General features: G+C 39.5%; 1 protein-coding gene across 1 annotated transcript in view; it reads right to left on the bottom strand.

The window, feature by feature from the left end:
- LOC108539853 (anoctamin-6-like) overlaps positions 1-25668 on the bottom strand; it is a 151780-nt gene that overhangs the window by 59459 nt on the left and 66653 nt on the right. The gene's annotated exons all lie outside the window — the stretch shown is intronic.

Genomic DNA, 25668 nt, shown 5'->3' with positions numbered 1-25668 from the left:
TCAAGCAATTCTCCTGCCTCAGCCTCCCAAGTAGCTGGGACTACAGGTGCGTGCCACCACACATGGCTAGTTTTTTTTTTTTTTGTATTTTTAGTAGAGAAGGGGTTTCACCATACTGGCCAGGCTGGTCTTGAACTCCTGACCTCATGATCTGCCTGTGTTGGCCTCCCAAAGTGCTGGGATTATAGATGAGAGTCACTGTTCCTGGCCTGGATTCAATTTTAGGTTCACACAGAATACGGGGGAAAAAATACCTCACATCTTTGTATACTTAAGAACTGAAAAGAAATGCCAGTAGAAATGACAGTACAATCAAGTGATTCTAACTCTTCTGAAAAACTGAGTTCATTAGAGGACACCCTATGTGTGAACCAAAGCAGAAACAGAAAACAGATGAGATGAGCAAAGGCTTGAAGAGCTGCAACCATTGCCAAAATTAAGGTGCTTGCCTCTGAGAACTCCTGGAGGGTTATAGTAATCACTGCACAGTCTGTTACACCAAGAGAGTTGTAACATACTAAACTGGTTATTATAGTATAACAGTTGTCCAAGATAATTACACTCCTACAGACCATCTTTAAAACTTGCTAAAATGTGCTTATATGCTAGGCTATGATAAGTGTGTTCTAAGTTGGTGTTGGGCAGCTTGCTTTACACTTGGAAGAAAAGACCTAATCTTTTTATAGTATTAAGACAGATGTTAAAGAAATTATATCCATGGTATTTATGATATTTTGGTTTTTGGCAGAACCAGCAAACAAGGAAATATAATACTGTGGGAGTTTTTTTTTTTTTACATCAGTATTATAAATCTGATGGAGTGACTTGGCACCTTATCTAGATTCCTAGATGATTAGATGCCCAATTTATCTGTTATCTAAGGTCAACAGACAGAGCTGCAAAAGTTGATTTTTTTTTCTTTTTTCTAAATGAAAGGACAAGCTTAAGAAAGTATACATTTTGCCTAAAGACAGAGGAGAAACAAGATTACCCAGATGTTCTATCCAATAAACGGTATCTATGGATTTATGAAAGAAATTAGAACTATTTATAGTTTTAGTTATTCTGCTGGTAATGGAAACTAATAGATTCACTGGTTAATGTCAATACAAAGAAAAAACTGTAAATCTGAGTGAATAAAAACAGAAATGGCTTTATTCAAACATCATCTAGGTAGAACAAAGCCACAGCTGTTGCTCTCATGACCAGACAGAGTGCTGGGAAGCGAATGATTGATGAGGCCACTACGATAATTATACTCCCACTACTGAGGGGCTCTAGTTACTGTTTGATATTCTCATTTATGGTAATCTAACACAACTGAAAAGTTCATTTCTCAGCAAAATAAAATAGTCAAAATGAAGGTGACTCTGAGAGCCTGTATTAAAATGAGCAGAATCAGGACAAAAGCCTAAAAGGCAAATATGTTAATTTCATTTCTTTCCTTATATAAATCATGTTTTTCTTAACGTAATATGTTGAAATGTATTTTTAGTACTGTCACTATGCCTCAGCCTTATACAGCAAAAGTACTATCTTCAGTGGCATCATGATTAGTTCATTTAATTTTGGCACTTGGAACAACAGTATTTGGGACCTCTTTGTTATCTGTTCATCAAAAGGCTGACTAGAAAACTAAAAACTAATTATTCTAATATGACAAAAACCTTGGTCTTGATATGTTAGTGGGATTTTGCATGGATGCACAATGAAAGTGCAGTTCAAAATCAGGTTCAACAAACATCAAAATCTACTTTATATTTTTGCACAGACACTGTTTTAAGGCCCTAGGGAAGCCAAAAAGAACCAGACAAGGTTCCGTTTTCTTGAAGAAAGAAAGCTGAGACATAATTAATGTTAATTTTAGTGTCATTTCTAAGTGCCACACTAGACAGATTTAAGAAGTACTGTAAGAATACTATCAATTGGATTACTATAGGTAAACATTGAATGATTGATGATTTCGGTCAAAAACAAAACACACTAAATAGCTACCTTTCCTAAATTCAATAGAATTAATTACATAACACTTAGTGAAAAAATAAAGAGCATACTTTAAAAATTTTTATCAATGCATTTAGTACAGTGAAATTGAAGCAATAAAGTCCTTGGTGGTACCAATTCTGACTTACTTAATAGTCCAAAATGAAGGGCCCAAAAGAAATTTCTAGAGGCCCAGTCATATTAATAATGCAACACTGGAAGCCTCAGCAGAAAGTTGCAGTTCACATGATTACTTGTCTACCAATTAGAAATGGAATAACTAACATCCATTGTCCCAATTGCAAAATAAAGAGAAAATCTATACAGCAAAGTTGTTTGAGACTTACATTAACTGGCCAAAAAAAGAGCCATTGTCTACAATTTTATAACTTAGACAATCCATTATCTATGAGAAAACACAAAATGATCTCAGGAAACTCATGGTTAAAACCCCAAATATCTAATATGTAGTGCCCTAGGAATAAAGATAATCAGAATTAGGCATCCACAATTTATCCAACTTAGCACTAAGCATGACAGGTGGCTGGGTCCAACAACTCATCTGTTATGGGGATTGGTTGCCATTAAAATTATCAGAGAGATAGTGAATATATACAGAGAGAGCAAGAAAAGTATACCAGGGCCTGGCACAAAGGGCACTGGGTATAGACTAAGGGGATTGATTGGGTTCAAGTTCTGATTCTGTAATTTATTAGCTGCATGATCCCTGGCAGTGCTTATTCTCAAGTATATTTATCTAAAGCTAGTGATAACATTACTTTCCCTGGTTATCTCACAAAGTTGGGCAAAGATACAAATGACAATTCACAAGCATGTTGTAAAAAAAAAAAATAAAGCACTATATAATACAAATTAAGTTCATGTAACAGACTCAATGATATGAAGAAACGTAAACAGAAATGTATCTAGTATTTTGTGCCTGGTACTTCTAAATATCTTATTTTATTTAATCCTGTTTTTGTCCCTGTTTTCACAGATGAAGAATAATTAAGTTTATTAGCTGCATGAAGTTAACCATGCAAAGTGACATAATGGGAATCTAAACCTGTCTGATTCCAAAATTACACATCCTTTAAAATACATTTGTCTCCTGAGCTGCTGTGAATCCAAGGAACTCCTGATGTTAGATATAAGTTGATAAGAAATTAAAATAGTATTTTATGTATAAATTTTAAAAATCAGCAACTAACTGCTTCAATATAGCCAGACTAATACAATTGGGAAAAAAGAAAAAAAAGAAAAAAACAATGTAGTGAAACTTATTTATATAGCATTCACAATTAGAACTAATGGGAAAGTTCCACAGGGTAAACAGAATATTCTGGCAAGTGGCTAAAGACATTCGTGTGCCAGGGATTGAGCTAGATGATGTAAGTACAGATACCAAGATAAGGAGGGTACAGAATCTAACCTCAGGAATTCTGTGATCTAGTCAATGTACACAACTAAAGAAATGCCGAAGGAATGGCCCGTATCACCTTGTGAATGAGGATATGTTCACATATCCAGATTGGGCAGGATGTCTAGAGATCTGCCACGCTGTCTCGTACCTGAAACTCTTCTTCCATTTGATAGCTACTTCTGAAAACCGGATCTCAGCATACATCTGATATTTGACCTGAACGCCAGCACTCACCAGTCATTATTCTAAAAGCAACCACATGGCTGTATCACTTGAAACCAGGAGTTCGAGACCAGCCTGGGCAATGTAGTGAAACCCTGTCTCTACAAAAAATGCAAAAATTAGCTGGGCATGGTGGCACATGCCTGTAATCCCAGTTACTCAGGAGGCTGAGGCACAAGAATCACTTGAACCAGGAGGTGGAGGTTGCAGTGAGCTGAGACCGCGCCACTGCACTCCAGCCTCCTGAGTGACAGAGACTCTGTTTCAAAAAATAAAAATAAATCCCAGCACTTTGGAAGGCCTAGACGGGTGGATCACGAGGTCAGGAGATCGAGACCATCCTGGCTAACACGGTGAAACCCCGTCTCTACTAAAAAAAAATACAAAAAAACTAGCCGGGCGATGTGGCGGTCGCCTGTAGTCCCAGTTACTCGGGAGGCTGAGGCAGGAGAATGGCGTAAACCCGGGAGGCGGAGCTTGCAGTGAGCTGAGATCCGGCCACTGCGCTCCAGCCCGGGCTACAGAGCCAGACTCCGTCTCAAAAAAAAAGAAAAAAAAAAAAAAAAAATTTAAAAGCGCCTGTAATCACAGCACTTTGGGAAGCCAGATGGACGGATCACTTGAGGTAAGGAGTTCGACACCAGCTTGGCTAAAGTGGTGAAACCCCATTTCTATTAAAAATAAAAAAATTAGCTAGCCGTGGTGGTACATGCCTGTAATGCTAGCTACTTTGGAGGCTGAGGCAGGATAATTGCTTGACCCAGGAAGCAGAGGTTGCAGTGAGCCAAAATTGGGCCCCTGCACCCCTGCACTCCAGCCTGGGCAACCGAGTAAGACTATCTCAAAAACAAAACAAAATAAACAAATAAAAAAAGAGAGTAAAAGCAACCACATACAGGGCCCACCATTTCCCGTCACTTCGTGCTTTCCAGATTGCTGGGCCTGCCCAGTCTCACTCCCCACATCACTTCAGCTGAGTCTATCCCTGCCCGCCTGCTCCTCCTGCATCATTCTCTGGTAGTCATAATTGTTCTAAGGGGTTCCAATATCTCTCTGGTCTCAGTTTAACAGGATTTGCTATATTTTGGTGAACAATGAGGTGAGAGAAATTCTATTTCCTATATTAGCAAGAGGTTGTAGGCTTGTAGAGTATAGGCCTTGTGATATTACAACAAGATTTTAAAATACAGCCACTCAGTCATTATTAATGCAAAGAATGTCAGTAATAAAACATAAAATACAAAGACAGAAGCGTCGCTTTCAAGAGCATGCTGGCTATGTATTGCTACACAGGACAATGGACTTGAGTTGTAAGAGTGCTACATGGTCTAGCCCTGAGGCTCAGGCACATCACTTAACGCTAAGTCTGTTTCCTCAGCAATAAAACGCAGATTATAATGCCTACATCAGAAGGTCACTGTGGAGAATAAGCTAACTGACATATATATGAAACTGATTTGAAGACTCTTAAGTACTATATAAATATTGGCTATCACTATTTTTCACTTCAATATTTAATACGTTTTATCATCCTTTGCCTCATTAGGCAACAATTTTTCCTTCTGACTTCCACCTTGACAATCCCTGTCCTTCATTCCCTTTTAAAATATTAAAATAAATTTAAGCATAGAAGGGGATAACATTAATTCAGCAAACATTTTTGAATAACTACAACGTTCTGGGCAATGTTGGTTACTTGTTTCTAATGAAAAGAAATGTCAATCAGGAAATGTCTGAATCTGGATGGATCAGTCTCTTACCCCAGTTTGTTACTGGCAAGTAAACTAAATGACTTAATATTTACATTAACAAAAAAAGTGGCAGTCTCTTCTAATCATTTCTAGAATGCAAATTCCAAATTCGAATTGATAGTTTTTGTTACAGTTCTCTTGTCTTTCCCATCTATCTTAAGGCAGAAGTTTTCCCTCCCTCCCTGCACCTAGCCCCCTTCTCAACAAAGATATTTCTACAATTATTCCCACTTCAGCTACTGTTTCTTAAAAAAAGAAGGAAAAAAAAGTCATTCATGAAGATGTAAACTTTGTCAGGGTAAGAACATTTTTTTACTCATGGCCAGGATCCAGTACTATACATTTGGAAATTCAGAAAATTAATAAATATTCTCTCTGCATTCCAGTAAAAATTGCTTTTCCTCAAAGGTTCCCCTTTGCTGTGCTACCCTTCTTGAATAATGCTATTATCATCAGTTCAATTCCCCAATCCAAAAGGGGGAGCCATTCTTAACCTTTCTCTTTCCTTCAATACCAATATTTTGGTAAGTCACTAAATTACAACCTTCTTAATTTCAACCTCATCTTAAGTATTTTCTACCTATCTGGAATGCACACTCCCATATCCCCTGTGTTACTCTTTCTTCAAATTTTTATTTCAATGTCACTGCTTATGTGCCAGGTTAAGTTACCTGCCTCCACTTCATGCTCCTATAGCACTAATTTGGATATCTACTAAAACCTGCCATATTATTATAGGTGGAGCCAAAAACTCAAGCATTGCATTATCGGCTATTAAAATACAGTATTCTGGTCAGGTGCAGTAGCTCACGCCTGTAATCCCAGCACTTTGGGAGGCCGAGATGAGTGGATCACAAGGTCAGGAGATCGAGACCATCCTGGCTAACATGGTGAAACCCCATCTCTACTAAAAATACAAAAAAAAAAAAAAAAAAAGATTAGCCAGGCATGGTGGCGGGCACCTGTAGTCCCAGCTACTCAGCAGGCTGAGGCAGGAGAATGGTGTGAACCCAGGAGGCGGAGCTTACAGTGAGCTGAGATTGCACCGCTGCACTGCAGCCTAGCGACAGAGATGCTGTCTCAAAAAAACTAAACTAAACTAAACTAAAGTAAAATACAGTATTTTTTCAGTTGGACATCCAGTTATAGGAAAAAGTTTTTTTTTTTGTTTTTTTTTTTAAGAGTGATTTTATAAGCAAAATTTGCAGCTCACATTGAACAGAATTCAAAATTATCACATGGTTACTTTTTGACAACTGCCCACCACTACAGAAGATAAAATCTGGGGAAAAGATAGGTGTTGATCCTTCTTATCACACTGTATGGTCATTGTTTTTCTTCTCCACTAGTCCATGAGCTCCTAGAGGGCAAGCCATTGTCTTATTCAACTCTATATTCCGAGAACCTGAAACAATACCTTCCATATAATAGATGCTCAATAAATGAGAAAATAAACAAATGATGAAATTAATTATAAATTTGTCACTCCAGTACAGTTACTAGTGCTCTTCAATTCCTCAAAATGTAATTGCTTAGATAATAAGAGAGTGCTTCTATTTCCAGAATCATACTGCATTGCACTATACTGTGACACACACACAAAGCAGACTAATAATATAGTTTCCCTTCAAGACCAAATACTCATCAAATATTTGGACAATATTTATAAAAAAAGGAGCCTCCCCTGCACTCTGCCCACTGCTCACTGTTCCAGCAACTCACCAAATAGGAACATGTTCTTACCAGCAGCACAAAACATTCCACAGCAGAACAAAAGGGGGAATGGACAATTCAGTGAGTTCTTGACGCTTCTCACCCTCCTACCTCTACCTTTAGTGACAACTGAAGATTTCTATCATCCACAAACAGCAATATTTCTGAGAAGAGTTTCAGCAAGCACAATTTCTCCACCTTGTAACATTTCCATGTTTGGTGTTGTTTCAGCTCAGCTTATAAACTCTTCCCCTATTCCCACAAGCCTCCTCTGCCCCAACAGTACGGCTCTAAAAATACATCTAGAAGTTAAACATGCGTCCTTCAGAAGAGCTGGAAACAACTATCACATTATTGATTCTCACACACAACTGCTTAATGCTTTAACCTAATGCTTTTATAGAAAAACTCAATGTACACTGCAAACCTACCAGATTCACCGTTAATTCATTAGTTGTCTTACCATCTTAAAAAATATTTATTGCAGTAACATAACATACAAGCATAAAGTTTGCCCCTTTAGCCATTTTAAACACATAATTTAGTGGCAATAATTACATTCACAATGTTGCACAGCCATCACCACTATTTCTAAAACATTTCTGATCACCCCAGAAACTCTAACCATTAAGCATGAATTTCCCATTTCTCCTACCCCTTTTCCCCAGGCCCTAGTTATCTCTAATCTTTTTTCTATCTCTATGAATTTGCCTATTTAATATATTATATAAATAGAGTTATACAATATTTGTCCTTTTGTTTCTGACTTATTTCACTTAGTATAATGTTTTCAAGGTATATCTAAGTTGTAGCATATATCAGAACTTTGTTCCTTTTTATGACGGAATAATATTTCATTGTACAGATATACTACACTGTGTTTACCCCATTCATCTGTGGATGGACACTGAGATTGTTTCCACCTTTTGGCTATTGTGAATAATGCTGCAATGGGCACTGTTATACAAGTATCTGAGTCCCTGTTTTCAATTCTTTTGGGTGTATATCTAGGATTTGGAATTGTGGATCATATAATTATGTTTGCTTTTTAAGGAATTGCCAAATTGTTTTCACAATGCCTGCACCATTTTACAGTCCTATCAGCAATGTATGAGGGTTCTAATTTCTCTACATACTCACCAACACTTATTATTTTGTGTGTTCTTATTTGATTTAAAAAAAAATAGCAGTCATCCCGGTAGGTGTAAAGTGGTATTGTGGTTTTGATTTTGACTTCCCTAATGGTGAATGCTGTTGAGCATTCCCTCATGTGCTATTAGATATCTGTACATATTCTTTGGAAAAACGTCAAAAATGCTCAAGTCCTTTGCCCATTTTCCAACTGAGTCTGTCTTTTTGTTGCGTTCAGGAGTTATTTATATATTCTGGACATTAAAGACTTATCAGATACCTGATTCCCAAATATTTCTCCCATTCTGAAGCTGCCTTCACTTCAATATCCTTTGATGCCCCAACATTTTTAATTTTGTCAAGTCCTGTTATCTATTTTTAATTTTTTGTTTATGTTTTTGATGTTATATCTAAGAATCCACTGCCAAATCCAAGGTCATAAAGATTTTCCTTTATGTTTTCTTTTGTTTGTTTATTTTTGAGATGGAGTTTCACTCTTGTTGCCCAGGCTGGAGTGCAATGGCGTGATCTCGGCTCACCACAATCTCTGCTTCCCAGGTTCAAGTGATTATCCTGCCTCAACCTCCTAAGTAGCTGGGATTACAGGCATGCACCACCATGCCCGGCTATTCCTTTACGTTTTCTTCATGAATTTAGCTCTTGTATTTGGGTTAATCCATTTTGAGTTAATTTCTGTCTATGACGTGAGGTGGGATTGAACTTTGTTCTTTTCGCATGTGGAAAGCCAGTTGTCGCAGCATCATTTATTGAAGAGACTCTTCTTTCCTCATTTCCAAAAAGCAGTTGGGCCATAAACATGTGGGTTTATTTCTGGACTCTTGATTCTATTCCATTGGTTTATATATCTATCTGTACCCAAGACTATACTATTTTGATTACTATAGCTTTGTCATTAAGTTTTGAAATCAGAACGCATGAATCCTCTGACTTCATTCTTTTTCAGAATTGTTTTGGCTATTTGGACCACTTGCAATCTCATATGAAATTGTGGATCTGCTTTTTCATTTCTGCAACTTTTAGCATTTAATAAACAGATTTTTTAAAACTTAGATTTACCATTAAAAATATATAGCTGAAGAGTAATGTTTTTGCCACTTTGGTATTTTAAAAGCCTGGCTTAGACAGCTAATATTCTATAAAAGACAAACAGTGTTAACTGTTCCAATAACATCTTGGAACACTACTACTGTTGCTTCACAGTCTAACTGGTTCAGATCTCCTAAGACCCTCAGGGCTCGCAGTTCAACACTATTCTGGGTTTGCAACTGGTTATGGCTTAGCTGAAACTTGGTTCTAGTCACTGACCTGTCAGTTCCCAGATGATAGTGATTGCACACGTCCTGGGGATAAAAGAAGACACCACTTTTAAATTCCTATTGTCTTTCACCTCAAAGCACATTTGAGTCATAACTTCATGCTTAACTTATCAGAGTAGGCCTGATTTCAAAACCAGTTTTTGCTGCCCAGAAGGAATGAGAACACAAAATGAAAGAGAGAAAAAAAAAAAAACGCTATAGGTTCACATGACCTTATCCAAAACCCGTGATGTCAAAACCTAGTGTTTCAGAATTTAGAATTTTTCAAAATAAAAAAAAAAAAAAAAAAAAAAAACTTTTACATGTATATATTGTCTCCATTACTAATGCATCCCCAGTGAAGTCTGGAACAGCACACCTTACCCAAACACATTCATATTTTGCAGCCAGATAATATAAATATTCATATGAGGGGGAGGACACTGAAAAATGTGCATAGTCTTGTGTTGGCTGAGGTCAGATATCTACATCAAATGAGTTCAGCTCTGTCAAATTTTATAACCAAATGAATTACCAGAAAATTTTTTTCAGCACTTTATGGATGTTTGAATTCTAAGGAATTGTGAACCTGTAACAACTAAGAATATATTCAGCATCCAATAACAGATTACACAAAACCTCAGTCTAGCTGCTTGTCATATACACACAGAGCAAAAAATTGGCCAATTACCTTCGAAGGAAAAACTAATTGGCTGGAAAAGGGAAAGACCCCATAGGGTCTCACTTCCTCTAATCATCTCACAGATTGAGTATTTACCAAATCAGTATTTCCCCCAGTGATCAGCTACAAATAAACTCTAACCCAGAAAGTAAATCCTAAATTTGGATAAAAGGAAAATCAGAATTGATATACCACTTTTAATTATCCAAATGAACAGAAAATAGTCATTAATAGCTAATATTAGCAAAGGTGCTGGGAATAAACACATATTGGCAGTGTGTGGTGGTATAAGCTTTCTGGATAGCAATTTGGTGAGTATAGCAAAAGTTTTAAAATTATTCATACCCAGCCGGGCGTGGTGGCTCACACCTGTAATCCCAGCACTTTGGGAGGCCGAGGCGGGTGGCTCACCTGAGGTCAAGAGTTTGAGACCAGCCTGACCAACATGGTGAAACCCTGTCTCTACTGGAAAAAATATAAAAATTAGCTGGGTGTGGTGGCAGGCAACTGTAATCTGAGCTACTCAGGAAGGTAAGGCAGGAGAATAGCTTGAACCCGGGAGGTGAAGGTTGCAGTGAGCTGAGATTGCACCACTGCACTCCAGTCTGGGAGACACAGTGAGACTATGTCTCAAAAAAATAAATAAAATAATTCATATCCTTTGATCTTATAATTCTACTTCTAGGAAATACTTGATTGCTTAAATCAGTTAGGATACAGCTATATGATTATATATAATATAATTATTTAAAATAATTTATAGAAGACTATTCATGACAGAAAATTTCAGCAATATATATCTCTATGTGAAAAAGTAGATTATAAAATGTTATACATTATAATATATACCCAAAAGAATTAAAAGTAGGAGCTCAAACAGATATTTGGACACCCGTGTTCATAGTAACATTTATAATAGCAATTCGAGTGTTCACTGACTGATGAATGGGTAACAAAACATATAATGGAGTATTATTCAGCTTTAAAAAGGAAGAAAATTCAAATATATGCTACAACATAATCTTGAGGACATCCGTCAGGTTAAGTAACATAAACCAGTCACAAAAGGACAAAGAATGTAGGATTCCACATATATGAGGTACTTAGAATAGTCATATTCACAGAAACAGAAAATAGAATGGAGGCTGCCAGGACAAGGGGAAATGGGGAGTTATTGTTTAATTGGTAGTTTCAGTAACAACCTTTTGCAAGATGCAAATGATTCTGGAGATGGATGGTGGTGATGGTTGCATAACAACGTGAATGTACTTAATGCTTTTAAGAGCTGAACTATACACTTAATGATTTAAATGGTAAGTTTTAGATTATGTGTATTTTACTACCACACACAAAAAAGTGTAGCTTTAAAAAAATAATCTTTTAGCTGTTGTAGGCTAGGCTGTACCAGGCAATAGGTGCTTTCTAACACTTAGATGGGTGAGCAGGAATGAGATCTGCTACATGCTCTGCTGTCCTTAGGGAGAGCTCTTGTGAGGCTTGGGTCCATAACGACCATCTGACAGGGGGAGGGCCTCTTGTGGTACTGGGGCTTTTATCATTTTACCTATACTTTAACTCTCCCCCTTGCCATGAACCATTTTCCAATAAACTGAAGGGTATATAATTTTAAAAACTGTATGTATTATATGATCTAAGACTTGTATGGGGGAAAAAATGTAAGCAAAAGGATAAGTAGTGGGATGTCAGGTGATCTTTATTATCTTAATACTTGATATTTTCCAAATGTTCTACAATGAACAACAAAAGACAAACACATCAAGAAGCATCCCAGTTTTAACATATCTACCCTCCACTGTGTCTTCCCCTCAAAAGAGGTTTGCTATACCTTGCCTTTCCCACTCAGTAAATGCCCCCAAATTCACCAAATTAACCAGACCAAAATTACCGACGTCATCCCTGACTCCTTTTCTTTATTCTCCCACATCCAATTTCTCAGTAAATCCCGTCCGCCAAATTTTCAAAACCTACCCAGAAGCCAGCTACGTTTCACCATTCCCATAGGGCTTCTATAGATAATACAGCTCACATTGAAGAGTGTGCAATAGATTCCAGTGTCTATTCTACAGCTAAGTCCTTTTCATATACAAATGCATTTCATTCTCACAACAATTCTGCAAGGTAAGAAAAGTACAACAGTTACCTTCATATCACTGATGAAGAGGCATGGAGAAGTCAGGTATTTTGCACAAGATCACACAGCTAATGAACAGTGGAATCAAAATTTGAACCCAGGAGCTCACAGGTTATGCTTTTAACCACTATATTACACTGCCCCCTCAGTCTTAGGTAGCGTTCTCTCCCACATTATTCAGCTCTCTGTTCAATATCCCCATCTCAGAGAGGTTGTCCCTGAAATCCTAATTTAAGCAGGCCCAGAGTAGAGCCACCATTCTGTTACCTTGCCCTGATGCACTTTCCTTTAGCACTTCATTAGTAATTACACATTAGGTATGTAAGTTCCATAAGAGTAGAGATCTCACGTTGTTCACGGCTGAATCCCAACCACCTAGGATAGTTCCGGGCCATGTTAGGCGCTCCACCATTAATCTGTTGAATGACTGACCAAATGAATGCATAACTAATATAAGGCTGGCTGCTGCAGTAAGACAGACCTGAATGCAAATCCCAGACCTACCACTTCCTAACCACGGGAGCTCAGATCATTCAACCTTCCCATCCCCCTCAGTGTCTGCACCTGGAAAATGGGACTAGTATTTCTCCCTCAGGGTTGTCTTGAAGATAAAATGAGTTGTGGCATGTAAAGTGTTTAGCCTGGTTACTTACACATAATAAACATTTGACAAACATTAGCTACTTGTATTGCAAATGAGAGGGGAAAAAAATGTCATGCTTAAGCCTGCCTGACGTTCTTTTCATTTTTAAAAGAGGGGTACACAGCTTTAGGAAGATCGCTGTTGAGAAATAAAGTTGCTGATGATAGTTTATTAATGTTACGTCACACTGAAGATACAGAAAACCGTACGTAAATTTGCTCTAATACTGAAAGTGGGGAGAACTCAAACACATTAGCTCTATCTAAATTCCATTTTTATGCATCCTCTGTTGTATTTCCAAATTACCCTCTACTTAAATCTTGAATGTATGGATATTTTTTAAGTCATCGGTTAAATAATGGACTGAAACAATAAAAATTCCTTCTGGATGGATGTTTTATTAGTTCAGGGTATTATTTTAGACCAAATATAACTGAATGCCTTTACGGTTAAGATTATTTTAATTCATATTCAAGTTGGGTGTGGTGATACGCACCTATAGTCCCAGCTACTCAGGAGGCTGAGACAGGAGGATTGCTTGACCCCAGGAGTTCAAGTCCAGCCTAGGCAACACGATGAGATCTCTCTTAAAAAAAGTATAAATAAATTCATATCCAGCCACCGCCCATTGTGCTGCCACTGCTCAGAGGTAAAACGATGAAAGGAGTCAAGAGCAACCCTATCAGTAGAAGCCTTATTCTTGTTCAGCCTTCCACAGCCCAGTAGCCTCAGGTAACTTTTCAGAAGCAGGACATCCAGATCGGCTCCCAGCCATTCTCTTACTGCTGAAGGGGTAGCAGCTGTGATGGCTTTTTTTTTTTTTTTTTTTTTTTTTTTGAGAAAGTCTTGCTCTGTTGCCAGGGCCAGGCTGTGCCAGGCGCTGGAGTGCAGTGACATAATCCTGGCTTACTGCAACCTCCGCCTCCCGGGTTCAAGCAATTCCCCTGTCTCAGCCTCCCAAGTAGCTGAGACTACAGGCGCATAATACAATGCCTGGCAATTTTTTTTTGTATTTTAGTAGAGATGGGGTTTCACCATGTTGGTGATCTCCTGACCTTGTGATTCGCCTACCTCGGCCTCCCAAAGTGCTGGGATTACAGGTGTGAGCCACCATGCCTGGCCTCAGTAGCCTTTTTACTGCAGTATTTCTCAACTCTGAATATACAACTTTTATAAGGGGCTTGAATCTATGTGTTTTCTCCACAAATAATCAACTCCTCATGTCTCTTCTTTCATTATACTTCGATAGTTGATTCTGTAACTTGAAATTATACTCAGTTGCCAGTTGGTAACTACTTCCTACTACTCTCCCCAGTAGATGGGGTGGGGCGTGGTGATGGATGGCAGGCAGGAACACTGCCTCCAAACTGGGAAGTTCTGTATTTAATAGGTCTGTGAAGGCCATTTCTTCTAGAATCCCAATGCAGACCTCAATCATGTGATTATATTCTCCAGGTGGCCAGGCGTAGCTAAGGAAATTCAAGCATTTTTACTCTAGAAAATATCACAATTTAGTTCTTTAGTTGAGATCTTACAAAATAAAGAGATTATCTGAATATAGCTAAATCATCTTAGAGATTCAAGCTACTTGAAATTTCTTAAATATGCACTTAACATGTTAATTATAGAAATAATAGAAATGACATATAACTCAGATTGCCCCTCCCTAGGGAGTAATAATCCTGAGGCTTATTCCAGGATTAAATGTCTTAAATTGCTGGTCCTTTGAGGTTTCATCTGAGGCCTGCTTCTGTCCTTGTCCTTTCCTTTCATGTTCCAAATTTATACAGGCATCAGACATTCACACATAATAACTATCATTTACTTAGCATGCAGGATGAGCTAAACATTCAAGTAGGTCTTAGATACATGAAAACAGTCACTAATGTATTTATGTGTGAAGGCTTTAGGTAAATAAAACATACCAGTGACCATCTGGGAAGAACAGATGCCTGCACAGGGCTGGGGGAGCCCAAGAAGAGAGCAGCCTGGCTGGGAGGTGGAGGAGGTAGCTGCTGTTGGACATCAGCAACAACACCCCTTTTAAAATAAAGGCCTTAGCAGCAGCCTCAGAAGCAAAAGTTTTTCTCTGACCTTCTCCTGCCTGCCTGTCTCTCAATTCCATTCTCCCCTGAGGCTGGCCACAGAAACTAGAAGGTGGGTCTAGAAGCCAGAATTCCTTTTGAGGGATTTTTTACAAAATTATACAGAAAGGTAGAGATAAAGAAATTCTGGCCAGAAGAATCTGGTCACAAAGTACTTATCTCTTCTCCATTGTTTGACGGTAGGTCATAAAATCCACATTCCAGAAAGTCTTACCCAGAAGGAAGGAATGCTGCTCAGAGAGGTCAAGAAGTGTCTTGAGGCCTTGCTGGGTTTCCTCACTCTGCCTATTCGCATTAGATCAGACCCTTTTTTCCAATTATGTTTCTACATGGCTGTCTATACTTTGTTGAATCTAAGCATAAAAATGGACAATTTCCCCTGTATCTTTGGGTCTTCATTCTGAAGGTTTCCATATCATCTAAAACCATGATCAAATAAATTTGTATGCCTTTTCTCCCATTAATCTGCCTCTTGTCAGTGATTTTCAGCAAACCTTCAGAAAGCCAAGGGGAAGTTTTCCTTTGGCCTTGACACCCCTAAACCATGTCCTGACAGATGCATAAGAGGAAGTAAGAGACAATCTAAAAGGTTGTTGTGATAGGAAAACCCAGCCTGGAATAACAGTGATGGTGGGAGTGGGGATAAACAGAAATAGATGGATTCCAGTGACATTAAGGTATTAGAATCAACAGGCCCTGCAGGCTGATTGGAAAGGAAGATGAGAAACGCTTAGACTACCAGTCCTGTCCGACTTTACCAGCAGGGTTCACTAAGTAAGAAGGGCCTTTTAAATCTAACTCTTCCTTCACTAGTTTCAGTAGGCAATCTTAGCTCCCATTATATAGACAGAGCAGAAAAAATAGATGCTATTACATGGAAACATTATATAACTGAATCAACCAAATTTTATTTATTCCTTCAACCAATAAACGTTTGTGGCACTCTTGCTAAACATGTTAGCATTGGGCAAGCTCTGGAAATACAGCAGTAACTAAGGACCTTGCCTTTCCCCACTCTGTCCTATCTACCCACTCCTCTTCATGGGAGTGGTGGCATATCCCCTCTGATCATAGCCCAAAGCCTCCTCCTAAGCCATGGCTCCCATTCCCACAAGACTTCTTGCTATATATTACACAGCACCTTTTACTGTGACTTCAACCTATGCTTCATTTTCACCTTTGTCAACATTTTTCATGTTCACATTTATTCCATCTTAAAAAAGTAAAAAGCCCCTCCTTAGGAAATGTAGCACTGTCAAAATGTTAAATGTGCCTACACTTTGACCTTGCAAATTCTACTTAATTCCTGTACACATTTGGAAAGATATAAATATGCATAAGCACGTTAAGATGTTGAGTATAACATTATGAGAGACACCAAAATTTCTAAGTAAAACTAAAATATCCAGACAACACTACAGCACAATAGAATAGTTTGTGTTTACTTTAGGGAGTAACATGCCTATAATGTACAGAACAAAAACACAAACTTTGGCAGACTACATAGCAATAAAGTCAATTTTTGTAATGTAAGTGTGTATGAGGGAGCGAGCGACAGCATATGTACGGAAAAATCTTGAAGGATACACCTCAAACTATTAACAGTGGCTATATATGAGAGAATGCAAATATGGAGATGATTCTCAGTTGTACTTTTTAATGTTTAGAATGTTTACAATGACTCATTGTAAAATATATTGCTTTGTAATCAGAATAAAACAATAAAGATAAAAGGTTATCAAAAAAGTTAAAACAACTTTAATCAGCCTTTCCACTGCACCTATTGCATTATAACATAGTCCTTACTACTACTGGTAAGGGTTAAAGTACGCTGGCACTCCTCTACCATGGACTCAGCCTCCATCAGTCACCAGCCGGCTCTAAGGTCCATAGTGACTTGCATGCTGCTCTTAAACCTAATGCCTGCTTTACATTTTTGCCTTACCTGACATCTCAATGAGCTTTGACATGGCTGTCCATGACTTCTTTTCGAAGACTCTCTCCTCTTGGTTTCATTCTCTTAGAGGGTCTTCCATTTCTCTGATTTCCTCCATTGGTGCCTCCTCCCTGACTGTGCCCTGACTTCTGAAACTATGCAGGGTTCCATCCAAGCCCTGCTCCTCTTTAATTTGTCTGCTGGCAACTGTTAACACATGCAGACTAAAGGTTCCAAATGCATTGCTCTATTTCAGTCATCTCTTCTGAGCCACAGATGCATGTATCCAACTGCCTATGCAACATCTTCTCTTGGATATGTCCCAGGCATCTTAGACTCTATATTCACACAGGACTTATGCTTCCCCCTCAACCACACACACACGCAAAGCTGTTCTTCAGTATTTCCTGTCTGCATAAATGGCACTCCCACTTATTTGGATGTTCAAGCCATCCTTGTCCATCCTTGACTAGCCTCCCTTCCGCATCCCCCATAGCCAAACATTCACTCTCCTATGGTGCTGAAGAGTTCTTGACTGTCTTCCTCTCTTCATCTCATCCTGCCAAGCTCCTCTCATCTGTTATTGAGACTGTTGCACCAACCTCCTGACCACCCACCTGCCAGCAACTTTCATCCCCTTTTAATCATTTACCTTTTCAGCAGCCCAAGTAACCTTTGAAAATAAAATTCTGACCCAGTACTTTTCTGCTTTAAATACTTTAATAGCTTCCCATTAGGAAACCACTTTCAAATTTAAGATAACAAACAGATGTTATTTCTGTAATGGGGAATGATATGGTTTGGTTGTTTGTCTCCTTCAAATCTCATGTCGAAATGTAATCCCAAATGTTGGATGCAGCATCTACTGGGAGGTAATGGATCATGGGGGTAGATCTCTCATGAATGGCTTAACACCATCCCCATGCTTATGAGTTCTTGCTCAGTTCACATGAGATCTGGCTGTTTTAAAAGTGTGGTATTCTCCTCTCTTGCTCTTCCTTTTGCTATGTGACACGCTGCCTCCCCTTCGGCCATGATTGTATGATCCCTGAGGCCCTCCTAGAAGCTGATGCCAACAGTGCACTTTGTGTATAGCCTGCAGAACTGTCAGCCCAAATAACCTTATTTTCTTTATAAATTACCCAGTCAGAGGTATTCCTTTATAGCAACACAAGAATGGAATAACATGGAAAAAAAATAAGATAAGACCAATGATTTTTAAAGAAGCCTGGTTAAAAAGAGACTACAAGCATCATGAGAACAGGAGCTGTACCTATTTAGTTTGCTGTAGAACCTCAGTAGTTATCCAGACTCTTTGCACACAGTTGACCCTAATACATATTTACTGAATGAATAAATACGGTAGGGTTGAGGAAGGTATATTTTTGTTCATTTTTTGGGCCTTGTTTTATAAGATTAAACTTGTATTCATATTACCTATTCACACACACACATACACATACACACATGTTGATGGAAAAGAGTGAAAGAAAAACACAGGAGGATCACTGATGGAGAGAGGCATAGGTGAAGGCATTAACATTTATCAGAAAGATGACAGATGGGAGAAGCAAAGATGAATGTAAACATGTGTTTATATATGCATTACATATAAAATATAATACATATATTTGTTATACTATATATACATATAAAACACATATATAATACAATTTACACGCACACAATGTATATGCACTTTTGGAGGGAGGGAGATAAAAGACGTTGAGGCAGTAGCCCCTGCAGGTTTCCTTTCCTTTCTGATTTAAGAAAATGATCTACTGAGAGGCCAAGAGGGTGTGGAGTAGAGGAAGGCAGTGAGAGCCTGAAACAGTTTCTACGATTGATAGGACAGCATCTGCTGACTCGGTGTGCCAGGCTCAGTTTCCATTCTGCTGGGTTTTTCTTCTGAGCTCTGTAAATATTCAAGACTCCAATTTTCTTTTTGGCTTCCTGTCCCTAAGGCAATGGTTTCCCAGAATCAGTGCAAGAATCAAACGTATAACAATAACTGGGGGAACTATGTAAAATGATTCCTACACCTTGACTGATGGAGATTTGGTGCTGGAATTGGTGAGGGGTTGGGTCCCATGTATGCGGCAATTTGTGAAGCACTGCCCTTTGGTCTGTAGGCCACAGGGTCACTGACCTCACAACCACATTTTCTCCTCAGTCATTGTACTGACCACAGCTGAGCACACTGGGTTAGTGATCAAACTCGTCACTCAAAGTCACGGTGACATGCCATGTCCACTTTGTCTTTCCATCCAGCTGAGAAGCAGCAACTTAGAAAAGAGAAAAAAAATATACAGAGATGGGCATATTATCTCTTCAAACATGGCTTTGATGGGAAGGACACATTTCCTGAAGGGTGCTCCCAGGATGGCCATCCCTGCCAGAGGGCAAAAGGGGAACAAATAGACCTCTTTCTCTATTAATCTTTCCTGTTCTTCTGTTCAAAACTAACATTTTATCTTGCTATTGAGAACATGAATCCAAGTGTGCTTTGGAGCTGAACTCTTACCAGCTGAAAATAGCCCAGAGGAAAAAAAAATTCACAATTTTTAACCTTTTAACAGCTCTTGTTCAGGAAATGTGGGTTGCAATTTTACTTGACTTTGAAAATGTCAGAATTACTGAGACTGACTAAAAAATACAAGGAGAAACTTAACTTCACATTTCTTCAATTGGCTGCCACAACTCTGTTTCCTATTCTGGTGTGCAGTTACACACAATTATCTCAGCCTCTTGGAAATAAATCTATGGGTAAAAAGAGATCTTAAAATCATTTTTCAATTCCCTAGTCTTATAGAACGGAAATAATGACAAGGCAGGATGCCCAGGATTAAAGAGTCTGTAGCAAATCTGGGAATGGAACCCAAGTGTCCTAACCACTGATCCGGGGCTTTCCACGTACTGGCCCCACAATGTAACAAAAGAATTACAGAAATGGGGACTCACAGATCACACAGATACTTGTTTCACAAGTGTGATCAAATGCCTTATAAGCAATTAAAAACTCATGTTGGTGAAACTTTATTTAAAGATGGAAGATTGAATATATGCATTTAGCTCTGTCCCCTCCTCAAGTACTACCAGAACATAAACCAATAAAGACAAAGAAAAAAGAGGAGGAGAGACAGTAACACAGTTTTGGGAGACATTGTGTTAGGCAAGCAGCAACTGACTTAGCCAACTGAGAAAGCTCAGTACTAAAATAGGAAAGCCTCAAAGCCATTTCATTTAAATTATCAGCCCTCAAGAGGCTGGCAGCACAGGCTCCTCTGGAAGTGGAACTGAAGGTAGGGCAGGAGAATGGTCAAAAGTCTGATTATTAAGGAGTTATTAAAAGTCTGTTTATAAAAGTCTGTTTATTAAAAGTCTGTTTATTAAGGGCTGAAGGTAGGGCAGGAGAATGGTCAAAAGTCTGTTTATCAAGATTCCCTTCCTCATGGCTTGAAGGCAAGTGGTTGCCTCCCAACCCCATCCTACCCAGGAAAAGACCTGAAATGTATTCTCTGGAAAGAGTGAACAGAGGCTCTTCAGACAGGAGGATACCAGGCACGGTTGAGGATGGGGATCTCATACTGAAAAGACAGATTACACAAACGATTACTGCTGAATGTTGAGACTCCCAGACTTCTACTTAGCTTTCTGACTGGTTACATATTTTCTCTTGGTCTGATTAACTTGGGGTGGGTGGGCGGGTGGAGGGGTGGCCTAAAATTACTAACGGAGTTTCCTAAACAGCCAGCCAGACATGTCACCCTAAAGTGAAGTGTATAATTGCCAAATGCCATCTACTACTACAGAACTTCCAGCTATCTTTCTAGATAGCTACTCAAAAATTAGAGGGGACAAGACTTGCCAGACACTAACAGGGCATCTAACAGAGAAACAGCAAAGCAACTTGGTGAAGAGGGAAAAATCACATGAAAAAGAAGCTTAAAACAAACAACAAAAACCTCCTGCATCATCAGAGATCTGAGAAAAGTGCATACATGAAATAAGGACAAGATGTTACCAACGAGAGAGAGGGAGAAAGAGAAAAATAGTCAAAGAATAAAAAAAGAGCTTTTGGAAATTAAAATGATGGCAGAAATTGAAAACTCAACAGAAGGCTTGAAGGATAAAATTCAGGAAATGTTCAATAAAGTTAAGCAAAAAGAGGTGAAAATAGGAAACATGGAAAATTGGAGAACCAATTCAGGATAGTCAATATCCAAATAACAGATGTATTCATGGATTAGAGAAAATGGAAGGCATGTAAGTGTCAAAGAAATTTCCCCAAATTGAAAAGGATTAGGAATTAAAGAACACCTTTCTCCCACAACTGAAAACAAACTGAAGGACACTTCTTTCCCTTAAAAAGTGGAGTTAGGCCGGGCGCGGTGGCTCAAGCCTGTAATCCCAGCACTTTGGGAGGCCGAGACGGGCGGATCACGAGGTCAGGAGATTGAGACCATCCTGGCTAACATAGTGAAACCCCGTCTCTACTAAAACTACAAAAAACTAGCCCGGCGATGTGGCGGCGCCTGTAGTCCCAGCTACTTGGGAGGCTGAGGCAGGAGAATGGCATGAACCCGGGAGGCGGAGCTTGCAGTGAGCTGAGATCCGGCCACAGCACTCCAGCCTGGGTGACAGAGCGAGACTCCGTCTCAAAAAAAAAAAAAGTGGAGTTGGGGGTTGGGCACGGTGGCTCACACCTGTAATTTCAGCACTCTGGGGGCTAAGTGGGGAGGATCACTTAAGGCCTAGAGTTCCAGACCGGCCTAGGCAACACAGAGACCCTGTCTCTACAAAAAAGTTTAAAAATTAGCCAGGTGTGGTGCATGCATATAGTCTTAGCTACAAGGTGGAGGGTGGTTTGAGTGGGGAGGATAGCTTCAGCCAGGAGTTTGAGGATGGAATGAGCTATGATTGTGCTGCCTACTCCAACCTGGGCAACAGAGCGAGACCTTATCACTAAAAAATACATATAATAATTTTTTTTATTTTAAAAAAATGAATTGGGTGGGGCTTGCCATAGTGAAAGGGTCTACTGAGTTTCCACTATACTAATCATTATGGAATTTCTAACTACTTAGTTCAAAGAAAAAAGTCCACAAAATTTCAGAGTGGAAAAGTTTTTCATACAAAGGATCGTAAGTCAGAATAGCAGGAACTTTTCAAGAACAACTATTGAAAGTAGAAGGCTTCAAAATTCTGAGGGCAGATAATTTCCACCTTTGAATTATATACTTAGTCAAGCTATCAACTGAAAACCAGAGAAAAATACAAGCATTGTCAGACCCGCAAGTTTCAAAAAAATTTTCTGCCTTTAACCCTTTCTACATAAGACACTGCGAAACGTGCTCCACCAAAATAAAAGAGTAAACCAACAAAAAATAAGACATAAATTTAGGGCTCCTATACAAGAGAGGCAAAAGGAATCCTCAGAATGGTGGTGAAAAGGAATCCCTTGCTCGGCCAAGGTCTAAGGACCAACCTGGGCAGGGTGGAGGAGATCAGAAGGCTGTGGGAGGAATCTGCCAAAAAGGATGAATTTGACAGGATTCCATGCATGATTGATTACATTGAGAGGAGATTTACAATTGGGTAAAAGTGTGAGGTTGAATCATTCGTAACTATATGAAAAACTAATAAGATCAGTATCTGCTGTATAGTCTCCAGAGGAAAAGTAATCAAACTATATTATACAGCTCATCTGTGGAAAAGTATTACATAGTTATAATAAACACTGCATACTGATCTTACCAAAATTATAACACAATACAATTGAGGGAATGGGGTTGGGAAAGTTTGTGAGAGAAGGGAAGGGGGCTGGAGTAGGTGAAAAAGAGCTAAATACTTCTGCACCAATATATAATGCCTAAAAGTGAAAAACAGATAAATTATAATTTAAGTATGTTAACTAGAGATATAGAGGTAATTACTAAAAGAATCAGCTACAGTTAAAAGTCCTGGCCTCTGGGGAACAGAGAACACAAAAGGAGATGCAGCTGGTTTTCATAACAAACCTGCAACATTATTTAATTTTCAAGTTATGTAAACATTCTAACTACGCAAAACTTTGACAAAAATAAAAACTTTTTTTTTTCTTTTTTTTTGCCCTTAAAAAAGGCGGGGAGCTCATAGCATGAACACGTATAAACATAAGAATCACTGTTCTGGCACCTACTATATGCCAGGCACGTGCTAGATGCAGATTAAAAAAAAAAAAAAAAAAACAGAAAATGTCCCTTTTTAGGAAGCTTATATTCCACAATGAAAACTAAATATAAGTACTTTTAAAATAAATGACTCTGCTTGGAGATATGAAGGAAATAAACAAGTTGACATAGCAGAGACTAAGAGATGGAAGTATTTTGGGTAGGGTGGGTCAGAGGAGCCTCCCTGAGGGGTGATATCTGAGACCTGAAGTATGAGAAGGAGTTGGTTATGCAGGGCTAAAGAAAGAGCATGCAAGGAGAAAGAAAGAGCAAGGCAATGGTTCTGAAGCAGAAAGTATCCTGGTGTGGCCGAAATATGATCAAAGGTCGGTGTGACTGCAGGGCGGTGAAACAAGGAGAGGCTGGGGAACAAGTGAGGCTGACCAGGAGGCAGGAGCCATCATACCATGCACTGACAGGTAAACAATGGGATGGCACCACAGCATCACAGAGCATACTTCTGTGGCAGGAGTGGAAACAACAGACCCAGTCATTGGACTAATGTTGAAGTCTAGGAGATGAAGTTGGCCTAAGATGACAATAGTGGAGACAGAGAAGATATTCAAAATCATTTTGAAGGTAGAAGTACTGGCAGGAGAGGAAGGACAATAGAAGAGAAACCAAGGATGATATGCAGGTTTCTGACTTTGTAAATGGAAGGATGGTGGTACCATTTACTGAGATGGTGAAGACACAGAGTGGAGAGGCAGGATGGGGTAGACGGGACATAGAAGCAAATCAAGAGTTCCTCCCTGAACACGAGATTCCATCCAGCAGTGCTGTCAAGGAGAGAGGAGGGTACAGTGTCTAGAACTCAGAAGAGCTCAGTGCTGGAGATATATAGCTTGGAGAGTCAACAAATTAATGGTATTTAAAGCCCCTGGAATAGATGAGCATGGAGACACAAGAGGTATTGCTTAAACCACAGCATGAAGAATTCTCCACATTCCCAGGTGGCCAAGTAATGAAAGAAATGCCAGTAAAGGATCAAGAAATGGCCAGTAGCGAAAGGGGAAGGCCAAGTTAGAAGGTAATTTCAAGAAGGCAATAGAAAACTGCTTAAAGCCACTCAGAGATCTAGTAAGATAGAAATGTATCTATTGGAAGCAGCAACACACAGATCTTGAATGACTCTGCCAAAATCAATTTCAGAAGAGTGATGGGAAAAGACACCACACTGTAACAGATTGAAAAATAAATGAGTAATGAAGAGGCCGTAGTACATGTAGGCAACATTTCAGAAGTTTCGCTTTAAAAGGAGACAGAGAGGCTGGGAATGGTGGCTCATGCCTGTAATCGCAGCACTTTGGGAGGCCAAGGCAGGTGGATCACAAGGTCAGGAGTTCAAGACCAGCCTGGCCAATGTGGTGAAACTCCGTCTCTACTAAAAATACAAAAATTAGCCAGTCGTGGGGGTGGGCGCCTGTAATCCCAGCTACTCGGGAGGCCGAGGCAGGGAACTGCTTGAACTCAGGAGTCAGAAGCTGCAGTGAGCCGAGATGGCGCCACTGTACCCCAGCCTGGGTGACAGAGCAAGACTCTGTCTCAAAAAAAAAAAAAGAAAAAATTAAAAAAATACAATAAAAGGAGACAGAGAAACAGGGTAAGAGATGGAGAGGGATCTAAAGGTCTAGAGAAAGGTGCTTGATTCTTTAGTATTTTTAACACAGGGATTCCAGAGTATTAATTTACTAACTCCTTCAGTTGTACAACTTAACAAGCACCAGATCAGTGTCCTTACAGAGCTTACAATCTATTGGGATAGACACAACAAACAAATATACTAATTTCAGGTGGAGATAAACGTTTTGAAGACAAAGCAGGTTAAGAGGACACAGAGTGGTCATAAAACTTAGTACAGGGGGCGGAGCAAGATGGCCGAATAGGAACAGCTCCAGTCTCCAACTCCCAGCGGGAGCGACACAGAAGACCGGTGATTTCTGCATCTTCAACTGAGGTACTGGGGTCATCTCACTAGGGAGTGCCGGACAATTGGTGCTGGTCAGTTGCTGCAGCCTGACCAGTGAGAGCTGAAGCAGGGCGAGGCATCACCTCACCTGGGAAGCGCAAGGGGAAGGGAATCCCTTTCCCTAGCCAGGGGAACTGAGACACACAACACCTGGAAAATCGGGTAACTCCCACCCCAATACCGCGCTCTAAGCAAACGGGCACACCAGAAGAATATATCCCTCACCTGGCCGGGAGGGTCTCACGGCCACGGAGCCTCCCTCATTGTTAACACAGTAGTCTGTGGCGATCTAACCGCAAGGCAGCAGCAAGGCTGAGGGAGGGGCGCCCGCCATTGCTGAGGCTTAAGTAGGTAAACAAAGCCGCTGGGAAGCTCGAACTGGGTGGAGCTCACAGCAGCTCAAGGAAACCTGCCTGTCTCTATAGACACC

The sequence above is a fragment of the Rhinopithecus bieti genome, unplaced genomic scaffold (genome assembly GCF_001698545.2).
Source record: "Rhinopithecus bieti isolate Rb0 unplaced genomic scaffold, ASM169854v2 scaffold_17653, whole genome shotgun sequence".
NCBI classification, from domain to species: Eukaryota; Metazoa; Chordata; class Mammalia; order Primates; family Cercopithecidae; genus Rhinopithecus; species Rhinopithecus bieti.
The sequence above is the reverse complement of the archived record's forward strand: the minus strand, read 5'-3'. Positions and strand labels throughout refer to the sequence as shown.